We start from the raw sequence: 19,972 nt of genomic DNA on the forward strand, positions 1-19,972 counted from the left end.
AATAGTGTTTTTAATTTATTTTTTAAGGATAATCTTCCCCACTCCCAGGGCTAGTAGAGCTAGAGAAGTGCTTTGAGAAAGTATTGGTTGCCATTAGCTACAGAAAGCCCATTACGTGGTTGTGGTAAAGTTAGCTTGTCATTATAGATTTGAAGCATTCTGAATTGTTTTCTGTTGGAATACAAGAAGGTAGTACTCTTCATTTTTTTCTTCACTGTTTTCCCCTCTTAAATGTAATCATGGCACTCCCTGTTACTAACCCATCTGTTGAATGGGGTTTGTCTTGAGGATTAATGAATTAATACATGTAAAATATCTGGATTATTACCTGGTCAATACTCAGCCTTCAGTAAACTTTAGCTACTATGAATTATTATGGGGGTAGGCAGCTTCTGACATGACTTCCATTGATTCTCACCTCCTGGTTTTCATGCTCTGTGTAACCCTCTCCACTTTACTATGAGTGGACTAAGTGACTTGCTTCTTTATCTTTTTTTTAGCTTTTTATTTTGCACTGGGCTATGGGGTCCAGTTGGAGAAGGAAATGGCAACCCACTCCAGTACTCTTGCCTGGGAAATCCATGGATGGAGGAACCTGGTGGCCTGCAGTCCACAGGGTTGCAAAGAGTCGGACATGACTGAGCAGTTTCACTTTCACTTTCACTATGGGGTCCGGTGGTCATGTATGGATGTGAGAATTGGACCATAAAGAAAGCTGAGCACCAAAGAATTGATTCTTTTGAATTGTGGTGTTGGATAAGACTCTTGAGAGTCCCTTGGACTGCGAGGAGATCAAGCTGGTCAATCCTAAAGGAAGTCAGTCCTGAAAATTCGTTGGAAGGACTGATGCTGAAGCTGAAACTCCAATACTTTGGCCACCTGATGAGAAGAACTGACTGATTGAAAAAGACCCTGATGCTGGGAAAGCTTGAAGGCAGGAGAATAAGGGGATGACAGAGGATGAGATGCTTGGATGACATCACTGACTTGATGGACATGAGTTTGAGCAAGCTCCGGGAGTTGGTGATGGACAGGGAAGCCTGGTGTGCTGCAGTACATGGGGTCACAAAGAGTTGGACATGACTGAGTGACTGAACTGAACTGAACTGATGGGGATTACAAAGGCTCAGACGCAACAGAGTGGTTAACACACACAATTAACAATGTTGAGATAGTTTTAGGTGAACAGTGAATGTACTCAGCCAAACATGTGCATGTATCCATTCTCCCCCGTTAGAATCTGGCAAAAGTGATAGGATGTCACTTCTGTGATGACATTCTGCTATATGGTGACTTCCTCTTTGCTGGATCACTGTTGCCTTCCCAGCTTGTATACTTTGCAAACTGCTATAGTAACACAGAATTAGAATAACTTCCATCCAACACCTTGCAGGAATCTGAATCCTGTCAATAACTATGTGAGTGAGCTTGGAGGTGGGTCCTTCTCTGCTTGAGCCTTGAAATTAGTCCAGCCCCAGATGACACTTTGACTTCAACTTGGAAAAGATGCTGAAACAAGGTCTAGTGAAATTGTACCCGGATTCCTGATACACATACACTGTGATGTTTTAAACCCATAAATTCTGGGGTAATTTGTTATATGTGTGCATTGTCAGTCAGTTTAGTTGTGTGTGACTCTTTGAGACCCTGTGGACTGTAGCCTGCCAGGCTCCTCTGTCCATGGGATTCTTTACCCAAGAATACTGGAGTGGGTTGCCATGCCCTCCTCCAGGGGATCTTCTCAATTCAGGGATTACACCTCCTGTGTCTCCTGTATTGCAGGCAGATTCTTTACCCCTGTTATATATACTGATGTAACATAATAATATGTAATAATACAATTTCTATTATTATTATTAGCAGTATAGCATCAAATTAAGACTGCAGACTTTGGACCCTGATTCTGGAGTTTGAATCCCAGCTCCACCACTTACTAGCTATTTAATCTCTGGGTGCCTCAGTTTCCCCATTTTTAAGATGAGGATGATAGTCGTGAATAGGAAATGAAATAATACTGGGTTGGCCAAAAATTTCCTTTGGTTTTTAAGTAAAAATAAAAGACACATTTTTAACTGTCATCAAAAACTTTATTGAACAACATATTCACCATTTTGTTCCACTACCTTCTGCCACTTTGCAGGCAACTTCATAATTCCAACTTCCCCAAACTTATCTTTTTGGGCAAAGAACTGTTCCAGGTGCATTTTACAGTCTTCCAAGCACTGATATTTTTTCCATTAAGAGAATTTTGCAAAGACTGAAATAAATGGAAACCCAAAGGTGCAATGTGGTGAATATAGTGGGTGAATCAGAGCTTCCCAACCAAATTGTAAGGTTTTGCCTATTCATCAAAGAAGCATGCAGACTTGTGGTATCTTGATGAAAGATTATGTATTTTCTGTTAACTAATCTTGGATGCTTTTTTTTGAGTGCTGCTTTCAGTACGTATAATTGGGAGCAGTACTTGTTGGAATTAATCCTTTGGTTTTCTAGAAGGTGCTCATAATAGAGAACTCCCTTTCAATCTCATCAAATACACAACATCACCTTTTTGGATGAAGCCCAGACTTTGGTATGGTTGCTGATGGTTCATTTCACTTGCCCCACGACTTCTTCCATTACACATTTTGTACTGTATCCACTTATCATGGCCCATCACAATTTGTATTAGAAACAGGACGTATTTCATTATGTTTCAATAGAAACTCACATGTGGAAATGTGGTCAAGAAGGGTTTGTTTTGCTTACCTTATATGAACCCAAATGTCCAAGCAATGAACATAATCAAGCTGGTGCAAATGATTTTCAATGCTTGATTTGGATATTTTGAGTATGTCAGCCATTTCCCTGGGTATAGCATTAATTATTCTCAATTAATGTCTGGATTTGATCAATATCAACTTCAATTGGTCTACCTAACTGGGGAGCAATTGGTTATTTAGATTTGTAATGCAGTGATAAATCTCCAGCATGAAATTTTGCAAACCACTTTTGGCATATTCAATCAGTCATAGAACCTTCTCCATACACTGAACACTGAACACATTTTCTGCATTTCAGTTGCCTTTTTACCTTTTTTGAAATAATAAAGCATAATATGTCAAAAACATTGTCTTTTCTTTCCATCTTTAATATTAAAATGCTTACACAAGAATTCACCAATTTTGATAAGCTTTGTTTTTAATGCATGCTGATATGACAGCTGTCACAATACAACCTAACGATTTGTTTTGAATGAAATTACAGACAACTAAGTGCTACTAGGGGGCTTCCCAGGTGGTGCTAGTGGTAAAGAGCCCAACTGCCAAAAAAAAGGACCCAACTGCCAACGCAAGAGATGAGTGTTTGAGCCCTGGACTGAGAAGATGCCCTGCAGGAGGGCATGGCAACCCACTCCAGTATTCTTGCCTGGAGAATCCCATGGACAGAGGAGCCTGGTGGGCTACAGTCCATAGGGTCGCAAAAAGTCAGACACGACTGAAGCAATTTAGCAGGCAAGCAAGTGGTACTAGAGCCAGCTTATGGAGAAAACAGAACTAACTTTTGGCCAATCCAATACATGTAAAGACCCTGGCACATAGTAAGTGCTATATCTGTTGGGTATTATTATTTTTATGAAGAAGAAATGAGGACATAGACAGTCACTGTTAGCATTAGCTGTCAATTCTGGTTTCCTATTAAAGTCTTTTGCAGACTGTAATGCCTCCTGGTTTTAGTTTATAAGTACATTCAGCTCAATACTGAAGGGAGAGACAAACAGAAGGAATAATGGTTTCTACATTATTTCATGAGGAGGAACTGGAAGTCTTTTCAAGTGAGTCTCCTTAATGGTAAGGAGTTGGTTTAAGTCTCTGAAAGAGAAGTGAAATTCCTTGCTTCCTTGTCTCTATCCTCAAATACGACAGATTACTTGGATGGATTACACTCGACAGGAGAGTGTATCCTTAGTTTACACACAGTTCTTATTGTGGCAGGTTCAGCGTAGACCTAAAATTAAATGCTGAGTCAAAAGGAAGCCTGAAAAGTCATTAAGTCCTAGTAGTCCAAGAAAGAACTGGGCAGAGGCAAAGTCTAAAGAAATAACTTCAATGCATAAAAAATGAAATCTTGGGTTAATATAAGAGCAAACAAAACAAGCTTGAGAACAAAGAGGTCATTTACTGAAACAAGGACTGAGTGCCAAAGATTTGTGAAATTCACAAATGTTACATTTGCACAGCAATTCAGAGTTTACCAAATGTTTTTGCACACATACCTTCATTAGATCCTCAAACAACTAGGGAAGTCAGCATTAATGTGTAATCACTTTGAGATGAGGCCATAAAAGCTCAGAGTGGTTAAGTTTCTTATTTGAAGTCACACAGACACAAAGTGGGATGAGATTCAAAACTTTCTGATCTTTGTGATAGGACATTCAGTCTGCCATAGCTGTTAGTTTATTTTGATCAGTTTCCATGTCATTCTGGATAGACTTATTTAGGACTTGACGTTCCTGGCTAGGAATGTATCCTACATGAACAGGGGATGGCAGATACCATGCAAGTGAGCTGGGATTTTGAGCTCCAAGTTCCAAGTCAGTTTATTTTAATTTCATTAAGAAACCCTGATTTTTATTCCATACTATTCCTGCTCAGCAACTATTTTGTGACACTTTCCCAAATTCCCTGAAATCTTTTGATCACAATTATTGAGAAAATATTAAGTTACATGGGGATTCAAAATGATTCCCTATTTAAAGATGACCCTGCACTACCCACATGTGATATCTTCACAATATTTTACAGTACGATCATGGAGATAATTTCAATACAGAAACAGTGTGGTATAATGAAAAAAATGGCCCTGGATTATGCTTTTGAGAAACTGCACCCATCATGCAGTGTTGTAATACAAAGATCTTACTCTAACACTAAACTTGTTTTGAAACAATTTGTAGAAATGTCAGTTTTATCTGCCTTTGCCAAATGTGAATCAGTAATCTTTATAAATGATCCATTTGAATCAAATATAAACAATGTCCTTGGGACCCAAAGCCTTTCCTAGTAACCACTGTTGAGAAAAAGATATAAAGTTGTTGTGTCCACATTGAGAAATTTTCCTTTCCCCTTAACACTCAGTGCCTTCAAGATATAATTGACTGTTTCTCACTGGGACCTTCTGTTCAGATGTGCCATCCTCAGGAATGGCCTCAGAATTCTAGATCTTTCCATTACTCGCCTGATACACTGAGTGCCTGTTGTTATTAGGTCCTCTGTGGATATGGTGAAACCAGGTACAAATTCTTTTTTTTTTTTTTTCCCATTTACTGAGCAGTTGTTTACTGTCCTCTTGGAACTTATATTCTGATGAGAGAGATGTCAACCAAAAAGATAACAAGATAATGAGGTAAAATGTATATAGTGGGAAGTGCTAAAGATTTTTTAAAAATCAGGAAAAGGATTTTTAAAGGGAGGTATTTTACCTGTGGGTCGAGGAAAGACCATGTCCTCTCAAGGTCGAGGAAGAGGCCAAGGCCATGGAGGAAGAGGAAGGGGTTTGCTAAGTCACATGGTGGTGGACACTGCCCCAAAGCGCTCACAGCTGATGGCTTCATTGGGGAGCAGAAAGATGACTGACTTTAGCATTTTCCATCTGCCAACCAAGGGTCAAACTTCAAAGATCTTTGGCTACAAGTATCATGGCACAAAGCCAAGGTGCATTCTGTATCTACTGAGTCTGGGGAAGAAGTCAAGGAGGAGGAAACAGAAATCTCAATTTGTTTTTACATGATGATGAAGATGAAGATGCATCTTGTTCATGGCAAAGACGAAATCTGATATGAGCTGTATAATTTTTAGGAATATTGTTTAGAAGAGCCGCTTTTAAAAATCATTTAAAGAAGTCCCTGAGCCCCCCACATTTTTTTAATTTCTCTTTTCAACACAGTAGGTTTAAGGACAGCAAGTTTGTTATTTAAATACATCTCATAACTGTTCATGATGTTAAAGCACCAAAGGTCTAGAGACTTTTACACAGTTGTGAAGATACACAGGAATGACATGGATAATCTCTAGAGCCTTATTTTCCACACCACCTGTTTTTGTTGTTATTGGTGTTGGATTATGATGTAAATGACAGGGTGTTCAGAAATTTTATTTTGGATTATAAAATTTCACTAAAAGTGAAAACTGACTGGAATCTCTTAACTCACAGCTATTATGGATGGGTCATCAGACAGTAGAGTTACTTGTAATTAAAATACCCTTTTGCTTTCAATAGTTGTCTTGGAAGAAAAGTAAATTTAATTTTTTTGTTAAGGAGTAGCCCAACTTGTATTCAGTCTGAATTTTGGAGAGATTTAATATGCAGCAGTAAGTACTATTTTAGTGTAAATCATAACTGTTCTTCAATGCTATAAATTAGGCTCTGTGATATTTCCATTCTGTCATTATATTAATTATGCTGGACCTCTGCTACTGGGTTTTCATTTGCTTTGAAATTATTGAGCATTGGTTCAGTTGGTTCTTTTTTCTTTCTTTTTAAAAAACTTCCTCAGGCTGTTAAAAGCTTTCACCTGTTGCCCCTTTTCATCCCTATTTTCTTTTTCCTGCCTTTTTATTAATAGCCTGACTTACCCATTATTGAGATAAGTGATTCTTTGGGGCCACCAAAAGTCAGTCCCCAATAAAAAGTTTAAACCAGCACCTTGACAAATAAGTGATATTTTGATGAGAATGATACAAGGATTAGTAGAGAGAGAGAGTCACCAGCTTTTTTTTTTTTTAAGCTTCACTTCAGTTAATAGTTATGCAGAAGTGTTTAAAAGTGTCTGAAATTCTCTTCCTAAATTTGAACCATGATGATGAGGTGACAGGGTTAGGTTGGGGGTGGGATAGGGCAATAATGGCTTGACTTTGATCAGATGACCTTACATTTCATCATTTTGTAGCTTGTTGCTATTTATGAAGATATGCATCCTTCAGTAGGCAGTTTCCTTCATTGTGTGCATTTTTACCACACACTGTATAGAGTATGTCTTTACTGTATACTATATATTTTATCTGTTACATAAAATATATCTGTAAATTTATGTCCTTGTGTTCTGAATGTTAGATGGAAAAGCAGAAGAGCAGTACTACACTGTATTGACATCTGGGGAAATAAAATGATTAATGTACACAGGATGTCACTTTTTCAAGGATAAAACTCATTTATGTTTTTATAAATACTTGTGGTGTGAAAATTTGAACCCTCCTGTTGACTTCAGAAGTTTCTTGGTGATCACCAAGTCAAGGATTTTGTTTTCTGAGGTAAAGACTGTTTCTCACTATATTAACTATTCACTAAGAAACTTAAAACCATCATGACTCTAGATTTATCTACCAGCAAGAAGTTCAGTTCAGTTCAGTCACTCAGTCGTGTCTGACTCTTTGTGACTCCATGGACTGCAGTCAGCCAGGCTTCCCTGTCCATCACTGACTCCCAGAGCTTACTAAAACTTATGTCCATTGAGTTGGTGATGCCATCCCACTATCTCATCCTCTGTCATCCCCTTCTCCTCTCACCTTCAATCATTCCCAGCATCAGGGTCTTTTCCAATGAGTCAGTTCTTCACATCAAGTAAGCAGCCAGAATCTTCAGGGAGTGACTTGAGCTTCCCAACCCTGGTGATGCTTACAAGAAAAGAGCAGTTTCCACTTTGAGTCACTGCACCGCATCAGGGCAGGACAAGCAGCCCAATGGCCATCAACTGTCTTGAAACATCTCAGCACTATTTGTCTTTCTTTAGTGTTGACAGTCCAGTTAGCTTTCACTGTCTTTTTTTTTTTTTTTTTTGGTAGTGGGGTTACGAGTGCTGGTTTGTTTCTCCTGGGAAGAGGACCTGGCAATATTTATAATTCAGTTCGGTTCAATTCAGTCACTCAGTTGTGTCTGACTCTTTCTGACCCCATGTACTGCAGCACGCCAGGCCTCCTTCTCCATCACCAACTTCCGGAGTTGACTCAAACTCGTGTCCATTGAGTCGGTCATGTCATCCAACCATCTCATCCTCTGTTGTCCCCTTCTCCGCCCACCTTCAATCTTTCCCAGTATCAGGGTCTTTTCCAATCAGTCGGTTCTTTGCATCAGGTGGCCAAAGTATCGGAGTTTCAACTTCAACATCAGTCCTTACAATGAACACCCAGGAGTGATCTCCTTTAGGATGGACTGGTTGTTGGATCTCCTTGCAGTCCAAGGGACTCTCAAGAGTCTTCTCCAACACCACAGTTCAAAAGCATCAATTCTTCAGTGCTCAGCTTTCTTTATAGTCCAACTCTCACATCCATACATGACTACTGGAAAAACCATAGTTTTGACTAGATGGACCTTTGTTGGCAAAGTAATGTCTCTGCTTTTTAATATGCTGTCTAGGTTGGTTATAACTTTCCTTCCAAGAAGTAAGCATCATTTAATTTCATGGCTGCAGTCACCATCTGCAGTGAGTTTGGTGCCCCCCAAAATAAAGTCTGACACTGTTTCCACTGTTTCCCCATCTATTTCCCATGAAGTGATAGGACCAGATGCCATGATCTTAGTTTTTTGAATGTTGAGCTTTAAGCCAAAATTTTCACTCTCCTCTTTCACTTTCATCAAGAGGCTCTTTAGTTCTTCACTTTCTGCGATAAGGGTGGTGTCCTCTGCATATTTGAGGTTATTGATATTTCTCCCGGCAATCTTGATTCCAGCTTTTGCTTCATCTAGTCCAGCATTTCTCATGATGTACTCTGCATGTAAGTTAAATAAGCAGGGTGACAATATACAGCCTTGATGTACTCCTTTCCTGAATTGGAACCAGTCTGTTCCATGTCCAGTTCTAACTGTTGTTTCTTGACCTGCATACAGATTTCTTAGGAGGCAGATCAGGTGATCTGGTATTTACATCTCTTTAAAAAGTTAAATCCCACATTTTGAATGTCCAAATCCCACATTTTTAATAACTTTCCTCTTCTGCATATTTTCCTGGAATGATCTGTCAAACTAGGATCATTTTTAAGTTTTCAAGTAATTTTTCCTTCATGATAAGGATTTCCTCTTTCCAGGTTATTACTATATTTCTGATAACACAAAGCTTATAAGAGAAAGAAAACATCACAGTGGGATACCTAGAATAAGCAATCTTGCTCCATCTTCCTTCATCATGTCTAATGAAATTTTCTTGGTGTCTGTGGCTCAGTCAGTATATATTTTAAAAGATTCTTTATGATGAATATTTTGAGTCCTGACAGTTTAAACATGACAGAGGGAATAAAGGATTTACATATTTTGTAAATAGTGTTTTTTTTTTGTATACTAAAACTACTGAATAGGTTTCAATAAGAATTATTGTATTTTTGTATAGATTTAAATAAGAATTCTTGTATTTTTGTATTTGGAAACTGAAAATAACAGTAAACTATTGGGGCTGTAAGAAAATTTCCAGGAAACTCACAGTTTGGCAGAATGAGATCCCTTTTCATATCATTTTTAAAATTGACATCTTATTACACTCTCAGTACAGAGCAAGTCGAGGATATGTTTGACTTTTTAGTTCTTAGGGGAGAGGGGGTAAAAGAGAAAGATGTTAAAGTGAAGAATAAATAGACACGTTTTCCAGGAAGTTTTTAGGCCCTTTAAACTTAGTTTTTGATACACCTTAAATGACTAAAATACTTTCAAAATATACTTTCTAAGAGTTCTAAACCATGTTTGACTCTCAAAAATGAATTCAAAATATGTGTTAAATATTTGAAAATTCAAGTTAAGGTTAGCATAAACTAATTGGATGTACATTTTTTTCCTTTAAGACTGAGATCCCCAAACATTAGAATTTCTCTTAAACACGAGTAAATATGACCTATTTTCTTGGCATCTTCACTTACAGAAATAACATATGCCATCTGAGGCAAATTCTGTCCTTTTTAACATGTATGACATCTTTCTAAGTACCTGTCGAGCAGTAACTGCCGTCAACCTGGCTCGGTCAGCTTGATTTGCTAGTGGATTGTTGCCTAGGCTTAAAAAGGCAACCCCAGGGAATGCAGAATTTCCCTCAATTTCTTCATGCTGTAACATTGAGAAAACATTGTCACTAGCTAAGGTGATAAATTGGGAAATGTCTGGTTATGGTGAAAGGAAAAAGGTCCATGGTATGGATCATTATTTAAAAAAAGAGAGAGAGAAAAATCATGTGAAAAGGAATAGTGTTTCCTCTTGATGTATAGTATGCCTATATTACAGTTTTTACAAAATTGTGAACTTGTATAATAAGATATATTGTTGAATTTCTAGCTGTTTATACATTTGAATTTACATATGTAATATTTGCTTTATCAATTACAACCTGAATTTCTAAGAAGCAGGTTGACTTTTGCAATAAAGATGCAATGTGGAATGGTTCACAATTGGAAAAAAAAAAAGAAAAAAGATGAAAATTACAAATTTAAAAGAATTTGGAAAATTTATGAACCATTCCAAAAATTATAACAATTACGAAAAAAAAAGGGGAGTTGGTTTCGAAATTTTGGATTGGTGGGCTGGGAGAGCATCACTGAGAAGGTGATTCTTTTTTTTTTTTTTTTTATGTCCATTTTTGCAATTATTTTTTTTGTTTTGCAAGTATACATTTGTTTTTTATTTTTTATTTTTTTTATTTTTATTTTTTATTAGTTGGAGGCTAATTACTTCACAACATTTCAGTGGGAGAAGGTGATTCTTGAATAAGTAGTAAGGAGAAAGGTTAAGCCATAGGACAAAAGTTATGTTAGAGTGGAGGTCTGTAGAAGGTACTTCAGAAACACACATGATGCTGGAGATGCAACCAACACTCATTGAATACATACTACGTCCCAGGCAGTATTTTAAGCACTTTATTAATAGATTAATTCATTTAATAGTAACAATAATCCCATTTTAGTAAAGCAATCATCTCTGAGAAAGCAGTTGACTTGAGGCGGGTTGGCAAAGGAAAGCAGAGAGGGCTGCAAAGAGGTGACAACGTTCAAGGTGGCCCTAAGTGATGGGCTTGAGTGTTGGGAATGGGGAGCTAATGGATGCTGGAAGGTAGTAACAGAGAGACACATAGAGAAACACATGCGAAGTGTAGAGACAGAAATATACTTGGGATATTTGGGAAATATGTCTGAGAGTCAAAGCCATTTTTAAAAATGATTATGTCCTGATATTTTTCTAAGTGGAAAAATCCTGTTTTACTAAAAATTATAGCATAGAAGAACAGGGGAGGAAGAGTGTATGAAGGCACAAAGGTTCTTTTTAGGGTTTAGGATTTATCAGAGTGGGGGAAAGGAAAAAGATTTCCACCCAGCCCTGGTGACTTATCTCAGGGTAAGCCAGGACTCAAGAAGTGAAAGAGTAGAAGCAGCACAGTCTCATTCTCATCAGCCTTTTCCCCTATCAGTTAGATTTAATTATGATTCTCAAATCTTTAAGTGGCTACCTCTTTGCCTAAATTTTGGGCAACTGAAGGTGCCACGTGTTTTATAAAAAATATCCTTGCCGTTTGATTTTTGTGTACGTCATACTGATTTTTAGTGTCCAAGAGAATTTTTAAATGCTTCATGAATTTTCTCACAATTTTTCTCCAAACTAACATTGAGGTACTTTGTGTTTCTTGATGAAAATCCTGCTAAAGAAGTCTTCCTGTCCCTATGCTTCTTTGAAAAGTCTCAGTATAAAAAACAATGATAATTTGAAAATAAAAAGTAAAAAAAAAATAAACAGTTGAAAAAAAGACAATGGTAATTTGAATATTTTAATGTTGCATCACATTTTTTATTACATATATAAGTGAATGGAAGGAAGTGTTCATCATGAGATTATGAGGTTCTTAAAAGACAACAGATTGTTCTGAAATCTACAGAGCTGCCTAAATCATTGCAGTATTTTAACTAGTGCCTTTAGCTACTAAAAAAAAAACTTTCTTCTGTGTGTTCACATTTTTAAAACATAAAAGCCTCTGGGAATTTATTCAAGTTACATAAGCATTAATCTATTGACTGTAGAACAAAAAGCATCATCAATGACATAAGTAGGTGTCTTTGGAAAGAAAATACTGAGTTTGACCTTGTATCTCAGTTTATGAATACACTAATAACTATTCCCTCGCTCTGTTTTGTGGATTTTTGTTTCAGCAACTCTTTATCCCACCTCCCTCCTCACCAACTCTTTAAGAACCTTGAAATGGCAATTTGCCAGGTGACTTTCTCCCTCTCAAAAGCAGGGTGCTGTTGTGATAATATTTGAATAACACAAACAGCAATAGACAAGCAGAGGAAAGAAGAGGCAAGGAGGAGGTTGTTTCAAAGTTCATCTGTATCTGCATGTTTATTTTATAATTAAACCAAAGACATAAGAACACCATGATTTATGCAGGAAAAGTTTTAGTTATACAAACAAATAATTAAAACATTAAAAAAAAGATTAAAATATTAGCCTTGAGTTGTCAGTAGCAACAGTGGTAACACTACATATGTATTAATAAGATTAAGTTGTGAGATTCTCTAACTGGAGTGAATAAGTTATTAAAACTTCTGGAAGAAAATTATACCAAATAAACCATAATTTGATATCAAATGAGTTGCACGTATTTCCCAGGATTCCACACACAGTTCCCATCTCCCTTCTTTGTTCCCCTGGGCAATTCTCCACCCATTTCTGTAACTCTCATCCAGGAACTGCTCTCTGCCAAATCTCATCCTCACCTCTGACTGCTGTCACGTGTTGCAAACTTAACTTTTCAACTACTATCTCATTCTAGATTGTGCTCAGTCGCGTCCAACTCTTTGCGACCTCATGGACTGTAGCCCACCAGGCTCCTCCATCCATTTAATTTTCCAGGCAAGAATACTGGAGTGGGTTGCCATTTCCTCCTCCAGGAGATCTTTCTGACCCAGGGATTGAACCCACATCTCTTATATCTCCTGCATTGGCAGGTGGGTTCTTTACCCCTAGAGCCATCTGGGAAACCCCTGTTTTAGATTGGGGAACCTCAAAAGCAACATATTTGCAAATTGTTCTCCCCTTCTCTCCTTTCCCAACTTTTAGCTAATGACACCATATTTCATCCTGGAGCTCGAGCTAGAAACCTAGCAATCACCTAAAAGATCCCCCTCTCTATCAGCATATTCCTCTAACTATCTTGTTCTGCCTCTTCTTCCTTTCAAACATCCCCTGAATTTATCTCTTCTCTCTTGAATGTGTCACTTCCACATTCAAGCCCGCATCATTTCTTACATGAATTCTCACTAGTGCCCACATCTCCATGCCCTTCTAATATATTAGCTACACTATGACCTGGCCAGAGTGACCTGTCTTAGATGCAAGTGTGATCATGTCATTCTCTCACTTGTCATCCCGTGTCTTGTCATCATTTATAAGACAGAGCTGAAACTTTTCAGCACCATCTGGCCTTTGTCCTTGTTTCAGGCTCATCTGTTGAAACTTTGTTGCCCCTTGTATTCTGCAGCCATGTGGCATTCCTCTGATGATCCTCTCTATCTTTACATTCCATCTTCTGCAGTGCTTTTCCTCTGTTCTTTATTCAGCAAATTTCTTGGCATACTTTAAGACTAGCTCAAGTGCAGCCTCCCTCAGGAGGTTTCTTTGAACTCTGCAGGCAGTTAAGTACATTCCTCTCTGCGCTGCCACACTGCCCCGTTTGTATTTCTAACATACCATGTATCTCACATTGCTGCAATTATTCATTTATATGTTTTGCTCTCTAAACTTTGACTTCTGAAAGGCAGGAACAGTGTTCTACTGATTTTGTTCATCCCCAGTGACTAGGGTGTATAGCTACCTATAGGTTTTGTGAACATCCATCATCTCATATAGATACAACTAAAGAAACAGGAAAAGAAAAAGATCTGTTTTCCTTGTGATGAGAACTCTCAGGATTTACTTCTTTAACACCATTCATATTTAACACAGAGTAGTGTGTTATCATATTATTTAATTTTATCATGTTAATTATATTTATCATGTTGCACATTACATCCTTAGTACTTGTTTATATTATAACTGGAAAGTTGTATCTTTTGACTACCTTCATCCAATTCACCCACTCAAAATCACCTGCCTCTGGTAACTACAAGTCTAATCATTTTTTCTATGAGTTTGCTTGTTTGCATTTGAAATATAATTGACCTACAGCACTATGCTAATTCCCTCCACACAACATAGTGAATCCGTATTTCTATATGTTTCAAACTGATCACCATGATAAGTCTAGTTGCCACCTGTCGTTATATGAGTATACTATACACAACGCGCTATTGGAGATGCTGGGCTGCAAAGATATTATAAATAGCATAGTTCAGTTCAGTCCAGTTGCTCAGTCGTGTCTGACTCTTTGCCCCCGATGAACCGCAGCATGCCAGGCCTCCCTGTCCATCACCAAGTCCCGGAGCCCACCAAAACCCATGACCATTGAGTCAGTGATGCCATCCAACCATCTCATCCTCTGTTGTCCCCTTCTCCTCCTGCCCTCAATCCCTCCCAGCATCAGGGTCTTTTCAAATGAGTCAGCTCTTTGCATCAGGTGACCAAAGTATTGGACTTTCAGCTTCAAAATCAGTCCTTCCAACGAACACCCAGGACTGATCTCCTTTAGGATGGACTGATTGGATCTCCTTGCAGTCCAAGGGACTCTCAAGAGTCTTCTCCAGCACCACAGTTCAAAAGCATCAATTCTTCAGCACTCAGCTTTCTTTATAGTCCAACTCTCACATCCATACATGACTACTGGAAAAACTATGGTTTTCTAGCCTTGACTAGATGGACCTTTGTTGGCAAAGTAATGTCTCTACTTTTTAATATGCTGTCTAGGTTGGTCATAACTTTCCTTCCAAGGAGTAAGTGTCTCTTAGTTTCATGGCTGCAATCACCATCTGCAGTGATTTTGGAGCCCCCAAAAATAAAGTCTGTCACTGTTTCCCCATCTATTTCCCATGAAGTGAAGGGACCAGATGCCATGATCTTAGTTTTCTGAATGTTGAGCTTTAAGTCAACTTTTTCACTCTCCTCTTTCACTTTCAAGAGGCTCTTTAGTTCTTTCTGCCATAAGGATGGTGTCATCTGCACATCTGAGGTTATTGATATTTCTCCCAGCAATCTTGATTCCAGCTTATGCTTCCTCCAGCCCAGCATTTCTTATGATGTACTCTGCATATAAGTTAAATAAAAAGGGTGACAATATACAGCCTTGATGTACTCCTTTTCCTATTTGGAACCAGTCTGTTGTTCCATGTCCAGTTCTAACTGTTGCTTCCTGACTTCTGTAGAGGTTTCTCAAGAGGCAGGTCAAGTGGTCTGGTATTCACATCTCTTGAAGAATTTTCCACAGTTTGCTGTGATCTACACAGTCAAATGCTTTGGCATAGTCAATGAAGCAGAATTAGATATTTTTCTGGAACTCTCTTGCTTTTTTGATGATCCAGCGGATGTTGGCAATTTGATCTCTGGTTCCTCTGCCTTTTCTAAAGCCAGCTTGAATATTTGGAAGTTCACAGTTCACGCACTGCTGAAGCCTGGCTTGGAGAATTTTGAGCATTAATTTACTAGTGTGTGAGATGAGTGCAATTGGGTGGTAGTTTGAATATTCTTTGGCATTGCCTTTCTTTGGGATTGAAATGAACACTGAACTTTTCCAGTCCTGTGGCTGCTGCTGGGTTTTCCAAATTTGCTGGCATATTAAGTGCAGCACTTTCACAGCATCATCTTTTAGGATTTGAAATAGCTCATCTGGAATTCCATCACCTCCACTAGCTTTGTTCATTGTGGTTCTTCCTAAGGCCCACTTGACTTCACTTTCCAGGATGTCTGGCTCTAGGTGAGCGTGAGTGATCACCACATCATGATTTATCTGGATCATGAAGATCATATTTGTACAGTTCTTCTGTGTAATCTTGCCACCTCTTCTTAATATCTTCTGCTTCTGTTAGGTCCATAACCATTTCTGTCTTTTATTGAGCCCATCTTTGCATGAAATGTTCCCTTGGTATCTCTAATTTTCTTGAAGAGATCTCTGGTCTTTCCTATTCTATTGTTTTCCTCTATTTCTTTGCACTGATCACTGAGGAAGGCTTTCTCATCTCTCCTTGCTGTTCTTTGGAACTCTGCATTCAAATAGCTGTATCTTTCCTTTTCTTCTTTGCTTTTTGCTTCTCTTCTTTTCACAGCTGTTTGTAAGGCCTCCTCAGACAGCCATTTTGCTTTTCTGCATTTCTTTTTCTCCTCATTTAGATAACTCTTACTTTACTATGGTTTTTTTTTGTTTGTTTGTTTTTTGTTTTTTGGCTGTGAGGCTTTCAGGCTGAACCTGAATGATGGCAGTGAAAGTCAAGAATTATAACCAGACTACCAGGGAACTCTGATACCTCTTTCTCTTTCTCCAGGTTCCAGAAAGTAGTGCAGCTCTTTACTTCCATTCATCCATCCTCCCATCCAGCCAGCCATTCATTGACTCAATTCTGTTCTAAAACTAATACATACATATGGTTCAGTTTAGTTCAGTCACTCAGTCGTGTCTGACTCTTTGCGACCCCATGGACTGCAGCACGCCAGGCCTCCCTGTCCATCACCAACTGCCAGAGTTTACTCAAAACCATGTCCATTGAGTCAGTGATGCCATCCAACCATCTCATCCTCTGTCATCCCCTTCTCCTCCTGCCCTCAGTCTTCCCAGCATCAGGGTCTTTTCAAATGAGTCAGCTCTTTGCATCAGGTGGGCAAAGTATTGGACTTTAAGCTTCAACATCAGTCCTTTTAATGAACACCCAGGACTGGTCTCCTTTAGGATGGACCATAAGATAAAAACAAACAAAAAATAGTAACAAAACAAACTCTTCAGATATATCTCCTTTAAGCTATTTTTTATTTCATTCCAGTAGATGCATTCTATTTATACTTCTGTTTCTTGCTTTTAAAATCTGAGTGGTACCTATTGGCTTTATGCTATGAAAGGTGAAGAATTTAGTCTACTTTTTTTTGGCTGTGCCCTGTAGCTTGCAGGGATCTTAGTTTCCTTGACCAAGGTAGGTCTCCAACTTGAAATTGAACTGGGACTTTGTTAGCAAAAGCCTGGTATCATAACCACTGGACCGCCAGGGAATTCTTTGAATTTTGTTCACTTATATTCATCTCTGCCCCACTTTCCCGCTCTACCTCCAAGTTTTGACTAGGTATATTTTTTATCTATTTTAGTATTTACCTTTACAAGTGTGTAATGGTTTATATTTGTACCTAACTCCTTGCTTTATAAAATGAGGTAATAAAGAAATAAAGACAGCAGTACCTCCCTGGCATACACCTCTCCTATGCCTCTTCTTTTTATCTTAACTTATCTGTCACTTGTATATTAATAAAGCTTCTATTATTTACTTTCTATTTTATATAAAATACATTTTCCATTCTTTTCTTATAATTACTTCTAAAATGGAAAACCAATACGATATATTTACAATGCTGAGTATGTTAATACACTTTGGAAAAGCAAGTAGGGTGATGGATTTCATGTTTGTAGAAGCATTTGTGTGATTAAATCTGTCTTGGAATGAGAATAGTCTAAGCATTCTCTTTTATTTCACTCCAAAAATATGGTCCCAAATTGAATTTTTAATTGCCTTTCTTTTTTTTTTCTTAAAAAAAAAATTTTACACCATCATTTCACATTTAAGAACTTAAATGTTTTAATCCTACAATTTGTACAATGGAAACGTCTTTCTGATTTTCTATTTTGATTCTAGATTTTTTCCGAGTAACATTTTCTTTTATTAATATTTTTTTCTCCCTTGTTTTATTTCTGCTTTCTTCTTTAGTAATATCTACCATTTCTGCAACTTTATGTTCAAGATCAAATTTTAATTTATGAAAGCTCTTTTCTGTTCCCTGCATCATCTCTCCTTATTCTTAATCAGTTATTTGTTGCTTATTGATGGTTTTATTTTGTGCATCAAGTTTTCCTCAAATGTTTGGTTGTATGTTTAAGGATAAAGGACTGTGTTTGTTAATGTAGGTAGACAGCCTGGGATTTTATGAGCCTGATTACAGTTGTATAGGTCTGATTATCAAAAGCCCTCTCTTCTGACAGGGAGGGCTGATTTTGGGTAGTTGGTTTGAACTCATCAGACATTGAATTTGATGACTTGATCTTGAACTTGCCAGCCTCCAGAACTGTGATCAGAACCCCTCATTGAAAGATATTTATCAGTCATTCAGAAATCTTCTTTGGGTATTTTTATTTAAATAATTATAATATCTAGATTATAATACCTGCAGCCATGAAATTAAAAGACACAGTGTATTAAAATCAAGACATTACTTTGCAGACAATTGTCCATATAGACAAAGCTATGGTTTAATCCAGGAGTCATGTATGGATGTGAGAGTTGGTCCATAAGGAAGACTGAGCACTGAATAATTGATGATTTTGAATGGTGGTGCTGGAGAAGTCTCTTGAGGGTCCCTTGGACTTCAAGAAGATCAAATCAGTCATTGGAAGGACTGATGCTAAAACTGAAGCTTCCACACTTTGACCATCTGATGTGAAGAGCCACCTCATTGGAAAAGACCCTGATCTGGGAACGATTGAAGGCAAAAGGAGAAGGGAGTGGCAGAAGATGAGATTGTTAGATAGCATCACTGAATTTGAGCAAACTCTGGGAGACAGTGGAGGATGGGGAAACCTGGCATGCTGTGTCCAAGTGGTCGCAAAGAGTCAGACATTACTTAGCAAATGAAAAACAACAACTGGGGTCTCTCAGATGAAAGTTCACTTACAGTATAACTTGTCTTAAATTTGGCCACCTCACTACAAATCCTTTAGCATTTTGTGAGAAGAAAATTTTAGGATGATATGTGATTATTTATAATTTATTTATCTTTTATTTATATCCCATTCCATTGCTGTGAATAAGCTATGTGCTAAGATGCATTTATTAGCAGAGAGCCTAATAAGTGTGTTTATGCTTATGCACAACATGCAAGTTGATAGGAAATTACAAAACTCTCTTTAAGGGAAAATTCATATGCAACCTCTGAAAGGTTACAGAACCTAATGGCATACATTTATGTCCTAATCTCATTGAGGATTTTGTCTTGTTTTCCTACACTGATTTTTTCCCTTCCCCTGATTTTTTACTAATTATATTTCTGTTGTACTTGAAGACTGCTTTCAATAAGTTTTCAAGGAGATGATGTATAAATATGTTTTAGTATTCCTTTATTCTAAAATAGTTTAATTTTTGTTTGGGAGTGGTTTTAAGAGGGTTAACTTTAATATTAATATATATATCTATTATCTTATTCTATAATACTAAACACCCTCTTCTGACAACACAAGAGAAGACTCCACACATGGACATCACCAGATGGTCAACACCAATATCAGATTGATTATATTCTTTGCAGCCAAAGATGGAGAAGCTCTATACAGTCAGCAAAAAAAAGACCGGGAGCTGACTGTGGCTCAGATCATGAACTCCTTTTTGCTAAATTCAGGCTTAAATTGAAGAAAGTAGGGAAAACCACTAGACCATTCAGGTATGATCTAAATCAAATCCCTTATGATTATACAGTGGGAGTGGGAAATAGATTTAAGGGACTAGATGTGATAGAATGCCTATCGATCTATGGACAGAGGTTCATGACACTGTACAAAAGACAGGGATCAAGACGATCCCCAAGAAAGAGAAATGCAAAAAAGCAAAATGGCCCTCTGAGGAGGCCATACAAATAGCTGTGAAAAGAACAGAAGTGAAAAACAAAGGAGAAAAAGAAAGATATACCCATTTGAATGCAGTGTTCCAAAGAATAGCAAGGAGAGATGAGAAAGCCTTCCTCAATGATCAGTGCAAGGATGTAGAGGAAAACAATATAATGGGAAAGACTAGAGATCTCTTCAAGAAAATTAGAGATACCAAGGCAACATTGCATGTAAAATGGGCTCAATAAAGGACAG

This window comes from Muntiacus reevesi, chromosome 4 (genome assembly GCF_963930625.1).
Source record: "Muntiacus reevesi chromosome 4, mMunRee1.1, whole genome shotgun sequence".
Lineage (NCBI taxonomy): Eukaryota > Metazoa > Chordata > Mammalia > Artiodactyla > Cervidae > Muntiacus > Muntiacus reevesi.